Source organism: Equus asinus, chromosome 17 (genome assembly GCF_041296235.1).
Source record: "Equus asinus isolate D_3611 breed Donkey chromosome 17, EquAss-T2T_v2, whole genome shotgun sequence".
Taxonomy (NCBI): domain Eukaryota; kingdom Metazoa; phylum Chordata; class Mammalia; order Perissodactyla; family Equidae; genus Equus; species Equus asinus.
Window position 1 is genome coordinate 29,383,860 of NC_091806.1, and position 11,643 is coordinate 29,395,502.

The window sequence follows — 11,643 nt, forward strand, 5'->3', positions numbered from 1 at the left end:
AGTTTTTCATAGTATTCTCTTATGATCCCTTGTATTTCTTTGGTATCTGTTGTGATTTCTCCTCTCTCATTCCTAATTTTATTTATTTGAGACTTCTCTCTTCTTTTCTTGGTGAGTCTGGCCTAGGGTTTGTCGATTTTGTTAATTTTTTCGAAGAACCAACTCTTTGTTTCATTGATCCTTTCTATTGTCTTTTTAGTTTCAAGATCGTTTATTTCTGTTCTTATTTTTATTATTTCCCTCCTTCTACTGACTCTGGGCTTTGTTTGTTCTTTTTCTAATTCTGTTAGGTGTCGTTTGAGGTTGCTTATGTGAGCTTTCTCTTGTTTTGTGAGGTGAGCCTGTATTGCTATGAATTTCCCTCTTAGGACTGCTTTTGCTGCATCCCAAATGATTTGGTATGACGTGTTCTCATTTTCATTTGTCTCCAGATAATATTTGATTTCTTCAATAATCCATTGTTTGTTCAGTAGCGTGTTGTTTAGTCTCCACATTTTTGCACCTTTCTCTGCTTTATTCTTGTAGTTGATTTCTAGTTTCATAGCATTGTGATCAGAAAAGATGCCTGATATTATTTCAACTCTCCTGTATTTATTGATGCTTGCTTTGTTTCCCAGAATATGGTCTATTCTTGAGAATGTTCCATGCGCACTTGAGAAGAATGTGTAGCCTGCTGTTTTGGGATGAAGTGTTCTATATATATCTATTAAGTCCATCTGGTCTAATTTTTCATTTAATTCTATTATTTCCTTGTTGATTTTCTGTCTGGATGTTCTGTCCATTGGTGTTAATGGTGTGTTGAGGTCCCCTACTATTCTTGTATTGTTGTTGATGTCTTCTTTTAGTTCTGTTAAGAGTTGCTTTACAAATTTTGGTGCTCCTGTGTTGGGTGCGTATATATTTACAAGTGTTATGTCTTCTTGGTGGAGAGTCCCTTTTATCATTATATACTGTCCCTCCTTTGTCTTTCTTTACCTGTTTTACTTTGAAGTCTACTTTGATATTAGTATAGCGACACCTGCTTTCTTTTGTTCATTATTAGCTTGGAGTATTGTCCTCCGTCCCTTCACTCTGAGTCTGTGTTTGTCTTTGGGGCTGAGGTGTGTTTCCTGGAGGCAGCATATTGTTGGGTCTTGTTCTTTGATCCATCCTGCCACTCTGTGTCTTTTGATTGGAGAGTTCAATCCATTTACATTTAGAGTGATTATTGAAATGTGGAGGCCTACCACTGCCATTTTATCTCTTGTTTTCCAGTTCTCTTCAATTTCCTTTGTTTCTCGTCCCATGGTTTAGTCTGTTCTGATGTAGAGCTGCTACTCTCTGTTGTTGTCCTTCTACTTATCTCCTTTGCTCTTGGTTTTGTAGTCCCTTTCCTTTTTTTGATTTTTCAGGAATGAGGGTTTTCCTGAGCATTTCTTGAATAGGAGGCTTGGTGGCAATGAACTCCCTTAATTTTTGTTTATCTGGGAAAGTTTTTATTTCTCCATCGTATTTGAAGGATATTTTCACTGGGTAGAGAATTCTCGGCTGCAGGTTTTTGTCCTTCAGATTTTTGAATATATCATTCCACTCTCTTCTAGCCTGTAAAGTTTCTGCTGAGAAGTGTGCTGAAAGCCTGATGGGGGTTCCTTTGTAGGTTAATTTCTTCTGCCTGGCTGCCCTTAGTATTCTCTCCTTGTCATTGACTTTTGCTAGCTTCACTACTATATGTCTTGGGTTTGGTCTACTTGAATTGATAAAGTTTGGAGATCTATTCGCTTCTGTCACATGAAGTTTCATCTCCCTCCCCAGGTTTGGGAAGTTCTCAGCCATTATTTCTTTCAATAGGCTTTCTGCCCCCTTCTCCCTCTCTTCTCCCTCTGGTATACCTATAATCCTTAGGTTGCATCTCCTAATTGCGTCAGATAATTCTCAGAGAGTTTCCTCATTTCTTTTTAGTCTTAGCTCTCTCTCCTCCTCTGTCTGCAGCATTTATATATTTCTATCTTCCAAATTGCTAATTCTTTCCTCCATATTATCGGCCCTACTGTTCAATGCATCTAGATTTTTCTTAATCTCCTCTATGGTGTTCTTCATTTCCAGTATTTCTGTTTGGTTCTTCTTTATAGCATCGAACTCTTTTGTGACATAGCTCCTGAATTCGTTGAGTTGTCTATCTGAATTCTCTTATAACTCATTGAGTTTTTTAATGATGGCTGTTTTGAAGTCATCATCATTTAGGTTGTATATTTCATTGTCTTTGGGATTGTTTTCTGTGTGTTTGTCATTTTCCTTCTGTTCTGGAGATTTAATATATTTTTTCATATTGCTTGATGTTGTAGACTTGTGCCTCCACATAGAGATAGTTTCTGCTTCCACTTGTTTCTACTGGTGTGGTGGGTGGACAGCTGTTTATACTGCTCCAACCAGGAACCCTAACAGCTGTTGCTAACTGGGCCTGGGCCTCTCCACGCAGTCACAGTGATCCTGTGGGTTCCCTCTTCAGCTGTGGAGGCCGTCACAGGGGGGCTTCAGGCTACTGGTGCCTACTGTTGCAGACCACCTAGACGTGGTCCGTCCTTAGGTTTTGCAGTGGTTTTATGGGCTTTCCCAGCGGCCAGGGGCAGGATCACTTATATTTGCAGCTCTGTCGCTGTCGGCACCCACAAAATCTCACTTGTCCACTGTGGGTCACAGCAGAGCTATGGGCATTTTCTACAGTCTGTGGTTAGCTCCCCTAGCTACGCTAATTTTGTCCCAAGGTCTTCCAGCCTTGTGGTTGCCATATGGGTGCTCTCTACTAGTGCTGTGCAGAAGCTATTGCTGAGGCTTCTGTGAGACTGTAGAGTTTCCCCCCTGGGCCACAGTGCCAGGTTGCTGGAACTCCACCCAGCCCCAGACCTCTCCCCTAGGATCTCGGGGAGCCCATTGCCCTAACTGGGGGATAGCCAGATACCTTGAGTTCAGTGGCAGCTGGTCAGTTGCTGCCCTGCCTGGGATTCTCCTCTTTTGGACCCTCCCAGCATTGTGGATGCTGGGCAGGGCCTGTCTGCTAGTGGCAGGCAAAGACCCCGCCTGCTGCCCGGACGGGACTTCAGAGTTTCTCCCCCAGGCCACGCAGCCAGCCGCTGGAGCTCCACCCAGCCCCAGACCTCTCCCAGGAGATCTCCGGTAGTCTCGAGCCTCTCCCGGGTGAGAACCTGGTCAGCGGAGCTTGCCGTGGCAGCTGGCAGGCTGGCGTGCCATTTGGGAGAGGCCCCAGGCGTTGTGGAAGCTGGGAGGGGCATCTCCGATAATGGCAGTCAAAGTCCCTGCCTGCCGCCGCCGGGAAGGAACTTCAGAGTTTCTCCCCCAGGCCATGTTGCCAGCTGCTGGAGTTCCACCCAGCCCCGGACTTCTCCCAGGAGACCTCCGGTTATCCTGAGCCTCTCCCGGGCTAGAACCCGGTGAGCGGAGCTTGCCATGGCAGCTGGCGGGCTGGTGCGCAGTTTGGGAGAGCCCCCAGGCATTGTTCAACATACATTGTATTTTTAAAACTCAAGATAATTCCCTGTACTTTATGCATCATCTGTGGGTAAAAGAGCGAATCTCTAGAAAGGAAGGTGTAGGCTCATTATCATGTGTTTAGTTAGGAGAAGAAGTGTAAGTATTAACAGAACCTAAGAACAGGACTCTGGTCAGTGCATCCCCATGGCTATAAATTCCACATCGTGGCTTAGGGCAGCCTCACTTTCTGGTCTCAAGCTCTGCATAGTCCTTCTGTCAATAAATCAGATGGTGCAGAGTCTGATATAGATCACCAGATGTGTTAGAACACAAATTCTTTTGGTGTGAGTTAACATTTGAGTTTGTCCCATTGAGAAGGGGACTCAAATGGCTCTTGTGCATTCTTTTACAACTGCCTGAGCAAAGGGTCCCAAATTATAAGTTTTAACAATTTCATCCACTGGGCAATGTTTTTGGCTCCCACACTTAACGAGGATAACAGCTGGATTCTGGGCAGCAATTAATAGGAAGTTTTGGAATACCGGTCATGAGAAGAAAGATTATTGACTGTTTTTATCCCTAGGTAGCGACATTTTGTGGCTTTAGTTTTTGCTCTTCATTAGGAGATTTTGTAGGTCATGTTGAAATGTCAAGCTGAAATAATCTGAGGTCTAGAGTTTGGACAGAATAATTGGCTTTTGTAAACAAGCTGCTTTCTCAGTACATTGAACAGGGCTTAAAAGGTATGGAAAATTACCAGCCACTCATTGAACATTTTTCTGTTAATTTTTTATCTAGTAATGTAAATTTAAACTCCAAACTCATGTGAATTCAGGGTGGTAGTTACAAATACTCAGGTGATAATTCTTTTTGACATAGCAGAAGATGTTTTCCATGAGGGTAATATTTTTCTAAACCATTGTGTACTGAGATTGTAGATTTGGGTGCATCTATACTATGCATATCTAAGACAAAGTCTCCCACCCCCACCCCCCCCACTGAGCTCTCTGAACAAAAGACCTATGTTTCATGTAATAGTAGCATCTATTTGGCAGCCCAAGCAACTTCTCATGACCACCATTCTGGTTTGCAGGTTCCTTTTCAGTCTTCAGTTGCTAGGCATTTTCATTACTTGCTTATGCGCTCAGTATGACTGTACAGTGATCTCATTTATATTTTATCCATGTACTTTTTGAGATGTTTTACAGTTTAGTTTTATGGTTGTCTATTATATGAGGCAGCCTTGAGCAGAAGGATGAATAGGGTTTTCAAAAATAATTCTTCCCGCCTTCTCACTTGTTTTGAATTACCTGTCAAGGAACAAAAATTCCCACTATTGGTTTATGTGCAAGTAAATAGAATTCAGATTCTGAAAGCAATTATGAAAGCAGAATTCTAAAAATCTATTGTATCAAGGGTATTATCACTAGTACTAAACATTTACCATCCAAAGTACACAGAATATGACAAATTTCATTTAAATGGGAAATTTCTGATAAAATATTAATCTTAATATTTTTTTGGATACTTCATGTACAATTGATTCTATTATTTTGCAGCAACACCCTCATATACAATTGCCACTTAACATTTGTGGTGGTTAGGCTTAGAGAATTTTTTTAAATGATCATTTCTTTTAATGCCCAAAAAAACAAATGTTATGGTATTCTAAGATAAGGTATACAACACAAAAAATGACATTGAAATATATTAATTACACTTTCTTGTTTGAAGAATAGTATATTCTGAAAAATTTAAACACAACTCACAAGATTCAGTGAGTTCTTATATTGGCAATATTCAAAATTACTATACATTAAAAGACTAAGGGTCATTCATGAGTAATCAAAATCAAGACTACAATGAATGTTGATTAAAATCACACTACCTGTTATAATAAATAAAAAACAAAATCTCAGTGACTTATCACAATAGAAGTTCTCAATCCATAAAATGTAGTAGAAAGAAGGCATTCTGGCAAGGGAACTCTGCTCCTCACAGTCATTGAGGAACAAACCCTGTAGGAGACTGCAATAAGCAACACAGGTAGGACTGCCAGACTTCACAAATCAAAACACAAGCTGCCAAGTTAAATGTAAGCCACAGATAAACAGGGAAAACCTTTGTTATAACCAACTTTTCACACCACAGGAATTTAATATTGTTAAAATAATGTTATGTAATAAATACTCAGCATTCTAATTCCCCCACTTTTCCCAACAGCAACCTTTGTAGATGTTTTATTTTCAGGTTCAGGATCCAATCAAGGATTGTTTGTTAAGTAATTTTTAATATAAATATCTCCCATGCAATATTTATAGCTCACTTATACTAAAAAATTATCTGTTGTCTATCTGCAATTCAAATTTCATTGGGTATACTGTATTTAAACTGGAAACTCTAACACATGGCTTTCAGAGTTTCCATAAATGTTAATAATCAGGGAACAGATGAGGAAGAGAAAGACTAGAAAGTCATATGGTTCCAGTTTGAGGGGAGGAGGCAGGACCTAGTTCAGGCCTAGAATTAGCATTCATTACTTTTACCCATGTTCTATTGGCAGAACCTGGTATCATGGCCGCACATAAGAAAGTTTGTTTGAGGGGCCGGCACCATGGCCGAAGGTTAAGTTCACGCCTCCGCTGCGGCGGCCCACGGTTTCGCTGGTTCGGATCCTGGGCATGGACATGGCACTGCTTGTCAGGCCACGTTGAGGCAGCATCCCATGTGCCACAACTAGAAGGACCTATAACTAAGATAAACAACTATGTACCAGGGGGAATTTGGGGAGAAAAAGCAGAAAAAAAAAAGATTGGCCACAGATGTTAGCTCAGGTGCCAATCTTTAAAAAAAAAGAAAGTTTGGTTGAAACCATGCACTGATGCCATGCTCAGAAGAAAAGATGAATGTAAGGTTGAGCAGTAAGTCAATGTCCACCATACCAATGGTCCATGATATAGTACTCCTCAAAAAGTACTGCTCAGCAATGTGGAATGGTATTTAAGAGAAAAGACATTGGAATCAAGGAATTGAGGGCTTGCAGTATATGGAAAATCATAGGTGAAGACATCTCAGCTGTCTACATAACCAGATACAGAGGTAGCATGACTCAAAGTAGAATACAAAGAGATTCATGACTTAAAATAAAATAAGCTATCATTACATAGTAACAAAATTTTTACAAGATGATTTTCCTGCAGCTTGGATATACCCAGAAAGCAAAACAATGCAATGGGAAATGCAAAACTATTTCTAAGAAATCCATACATATATGGATATATATAAAATGAGAGGACTATGTGACTTGTGAAGAATGCCACCTAGATAGCAGTTGCATGCTAAGCACTGTAGCATCAAAACACCCTGAAGCCTTCAAACATATGTGGATCATGATTCTATGTCAGAAAATTTCAATAATGACTACTAATAATTTCAGGAATTTGAATGGATTAAATTCAAATTAATTAAATTTGATTAGGATTAATTAGGATTCAAATGATAAATGACTTAGAAAAACTATAGGCCATTTAAAAGGTACCAAATAATACTGACATATGGCTTTAGCAAATATAGGTAACTGTTTAATGTAGTGGAAACATGTTTTAATCTATATTTCATAGAAATACAGGTATTAGACATCAGCCTTCTACTATGAAATCTTATTTACTTTGAAAGTGAATCCATGGCTCACATATCACTTTTTTATGTGGTAATTACTCATTAAGAAAATAGAAGGAATATTTGGAAAGCAATGAACTCTGTTTGGAGTGTTTGCCATGAAAATCCCATTCAAAAAAAGTGACATGAAATGTAAGAGCATTTTTCCTCCAAGAAGTCATCAATATTTCCCTTCCTTTCTTGGTTCTCCTCCTGGTCCTTTCTAAGCTTTAGTAGCCCTGACACAAGGAAAAAGCACCGAAGTGACGGAATTCTTTCCTGTCAGATTTGGTGCCCAATAGAAGTTGCAGTATGTCTTCCTCATTGTATTTCTAGTGATCTATATGACCTCTGTGAAGGGTAATATTGGAATGATCCTACTCATCAAGACAGATTCCAGACTTCAAACACCCATGTACTTTTTCCTAAAACATTTGACTTTTGTTGATATCTCTTATACCTCTGCTATCACTCCCAAGATGCTGCAAAATTTCACAGTAGAAAAGAAATCAACATGATTCAGGGACTATGTCATACAGTTAGTCGTTTATGCAACATTTGTGACGAGTGTCTGTTATCTACTGTTTGCTTTTGCAGTGGACCACTATGAAGCCATCTGTAACCCACTTTACTATGCCATAATTATGTCTTAAAGAGCCTGCATCCAGTTGGCAGCTACTTCAAATGTCATGGGCTCAATAAATCCTTGTACACACCGGTTTTACATTTCCACTGTTCTCCACAAGTCCAATACCATAAATCAGTTTTTATGTGACATTCCCCCAATTCTCACCCTTCCGTGCTCCAACATTGACATCACCATCATGTTTGCTGTCTTTGTGGGATTTAACTTGGTGTTCATTGTATTGTTTATCATCTTTTCTTACGTTTATATCATGGCTACCATCCTAATTTTGTCTTCTACTGCAGGGAGGAAAGAAGCCTTCTCCATGTGTGCCTTGCATCTGAGAGAAGTCAGCATTTTCTATGGAACTCTGCCATACATGAACTTGCAGCCTCATTCTAATAATTCCTGGGAGAATATGTAAGTGGCTTCTATGTTTGATGGCATTGTGATTCCCAAGTTGAATCCCCCGATCTATAGTTTGAAAAATAAGGAGGTAAAAGAAGCTCTAAATGGGAAGGGAGAAATTCTTCCAGATTGGTCCAAAATTGTTAAGATTCATCACATGAAAGTATCCAGTAGAGATGTTTGACAATTTAATGTTTCTGAATTTGGAACATGTTCACATCTTAAACCATGCTACCTCTTTTGATGGATATGTTCCTAGAATGTAGGAAATACAGTCACATCTCATTGATTAATTTTCCCTTGAATATAGTTTGAGAAACGTATCTTGTACTATTCATGGTTATTTAAAATATTAAATATGTATGGACTTTACAGATCACCTATCTGTTGCATTTGTTGCATTTCAGATATATTCCAAATTTGAAATATGTTCTTAAAGACTAAAAAACACCAATTTAGTATATAATCAATATTAAAATTGAAGTTCGTTATTTCACATTCATTTAAACATGTTTCCTAAACTGTCTACAAACAGGCTGTTCATATGTTCTGTTCCAGTTATTGTATAAACCTGAGTGTGAAATGACCATACCTCTTTGAGCAGTACCTTATGATTCAGGCTATACATTCAACTAAATCTTCTCCTATTAGCAACAATCTCTAGCACTTGGAAACAGTTATTTCTTCTGTGATGTTGTTACTTCTTTTTGTCATCAGTTATCCTCTTTAGTCTGAATCCATCTCTTTCTTCCATAAGGTAAGGAAACTCCTGGAAGCATTTTCTGTATTTCTCTCCAATAGAGATAGAAAATCTCAACTGTATATGGATCCAGAAACTGAAACAATAGTCATTCATTTATGAAAGAAAATGAAAACACTAGATCATAAACCTGTATGGACTGATATGTTCATCACAGTGTTATTGACAACAGCCAAGACATGGAAACAACCTAAGTGTCCATCAATGGATGAACGGATAAAGAAAATGTGGTATATTTACAAAGAAATATTATTCAGCCATAAAAACAAATGAAATCTTGCCATTTGCAACAATATTCATGACCCTTGAGGGCATTACACTAAGTGAAATAGACAGAGCAAGACAAATGCCATATGATCTCACTTAAATGTGGAATCTGGAAAAAAAAATGAAAAAAATCAAGTTCAAAGAAAAAGAGACCAGATTGATGGTTTCCAGGTGACTGGAGTGGAGGGTGGGCAAATAGGTGAAGGGGATCAAAAAGTATAAAGGCAGTTATAAAATAAATGTGTCATGGGAATATAATGTACAGCATGGTAATTGTAGTTAATAATACCATATTGCAGATTTGAAAGTTGCCAAGAATGTAAATCTTAAACGTTTTCCTCAAATGAAAAAGAAAATGTAATTGTATATGGTGACACATGTTAGCCAGACTTATTATGGTGATCATTTAACAATATACAAAACTACTGATTCATTATGCTGTATATCTGAAATTAACATTATATGTCAATTATACCTCAATAAAAAAGTCTGTAGGATATGTTGCTCAACGCAAAAAATATGATTGTGATAAGCTAATAACAGTAATTTTATATATATATATTTATATGCAGTTATAACTAAAATTCTAGACAAAATTCCTTGGAATGTAACAATGCGCTTTTCAGATGGAAGTGAAAATCTGTTTGTATCTTGTCTATTCAGGACTAGACTAAAGACATAAGTAAATTCATATGGTTAAAAATACACGTTACGCTGCACACAAAACATTTTCAAAGATTGACTATACGTTGGGAACAAAACAAGTTTCAATGAATTTATGAAAACAAATAATATTAAGCAGTATTTCTGATTAAAATGGTGTGGAATTAGGAAGAAACTACAAGAAGAAAGCTGGAAAAGTCACAAATAGGTGGAGACTAAACAACATGCTACTGAATAACTATTGGATCGATGAAGGAGTCAAAGGAGAAATCAAAAAATACCTGGGGACCAATGAAAATGAAAGAAAAACATACCAAAACTTACGGGATGCATCAAAAATGGTACTAAGACGGAAGTATATAGCAATAAAGGCCTACCTCAAGAAAGAAGAAAAATCTCAAGAAAACAATCCAACCCTACACTTAAAAGAACTAGACAAAGAACAAAAGAAGCCCAAAGTCAATAGAAGGAAGAAAATACAAATCAAAGCAGAAAATCATCTTCAATGGTGAAAAACTGAAAGCTATCCTTCTAAGAGCAGGAACAAGATAACAATGCCCACTCTTGCCACTCTTCTTTGTCATAGCACTGGAAATCCTAGCTATAGCAGGTAGGCAAGAAAAAGAAATAGAAGGTAATCAAATTTGAAAGGAAGACCTAAAACTGTCTCTATTTGCAGATGACATGATTCTATAAATAGAAATCCCTAAAAACTCCAAGGGAAACCTACTAAGAAATAACTAAGAAACAGTAAAGTTGTAGGGTACAAAATCAACATACAAAAATCAGTTGCACTTCTATAAACTAACAGCAAAGTGGCAGAAAGAGAAATCAAGAATACAATCCAATTTACAATCACAATAAAATACTTAGGAAGACATGTAACCAAGGAGTGAAAGATCAGTATGGTGAAAACTATGAGACGTTGTTGAAAGAAACTGAAGAAGACATAAAGAAATGGAATGCTATCCCATGCTCATGGATTGGAAAGATTAACATAGTTAAAATGATCATATTACCTAAAGAAATCTACAAATTCAATACAATCTTCATCAGAATCTCAGTGACATTGTTCACAGAAATAGAGCAAAGAATTCTAAAATTGATATGGAGCAACAAAAGACTCCAAATAGCTGAAGCAATCCTGAGAAAAAAGAACAAAGCCAGAGGTATCAGAATCCCTGATTTCTAAATACACTGCCAAGTTAGAGTAATCAAAAAGGATGGTACCTGCGGAAAAAAGACACATCCAGATCAATAGAAGAGAATTGACAGCCCAGAAATAAACCTGCACATCTATCAACAGCTAATTTTCAAGAAAGGAGTGAAGAACATACAATAGAGAAAGAAAAGTCTCTCCAATAAATGGCGTAGAGAAACCTGGACAGCCACAAGCAAAAAAAAATGAATGTAGACCATTATCTTACAACATAGGTACAAATTAATTCAATGTGGATTAAACACTTGAATGTAAGACCTGAAACCATACAACTCCTGGAAGAACACTCAGGCAGGACTCTCCTTGACATCTCTCTAAGCAGTATGTTTTTGAATATCTTGTCTCCACAGCAAAGGGAAACCAATGAAAAAATAAACAAATGGGACTGCATCAAACTAAAAAGCTTCTGCACAGCCAAGGAAACCATTAACAAAATAAAAAGCTTTCCAATTGGGAGAAGATAATTGCAAATCATGTTTGATAAGGGGTTAACATACAAAATCATTATCTGAGAACTCACAGAATGTTTACCTCACCATCATGAGATTCTGCCTGACACTATCTAATTCTAAGGGACAC

At 37.8% G+C, this 11,643-nt stretch overlaps 1 pseudogene; it reads left to right on the forward strand.

Moving 5' to 3' along the window:
• Positions 1 to 6,079: 6,079 nt before the first annotated feature.
• On the forward strand, positions 6,080 to 8,339 carry LOC139040626 (olfactory receptor 5AK2-like; annotated as a pseudogene).
• The last annotated feature ends 3,304 nt before the right edge of the window (positions 8,340 to 11,643 follow it).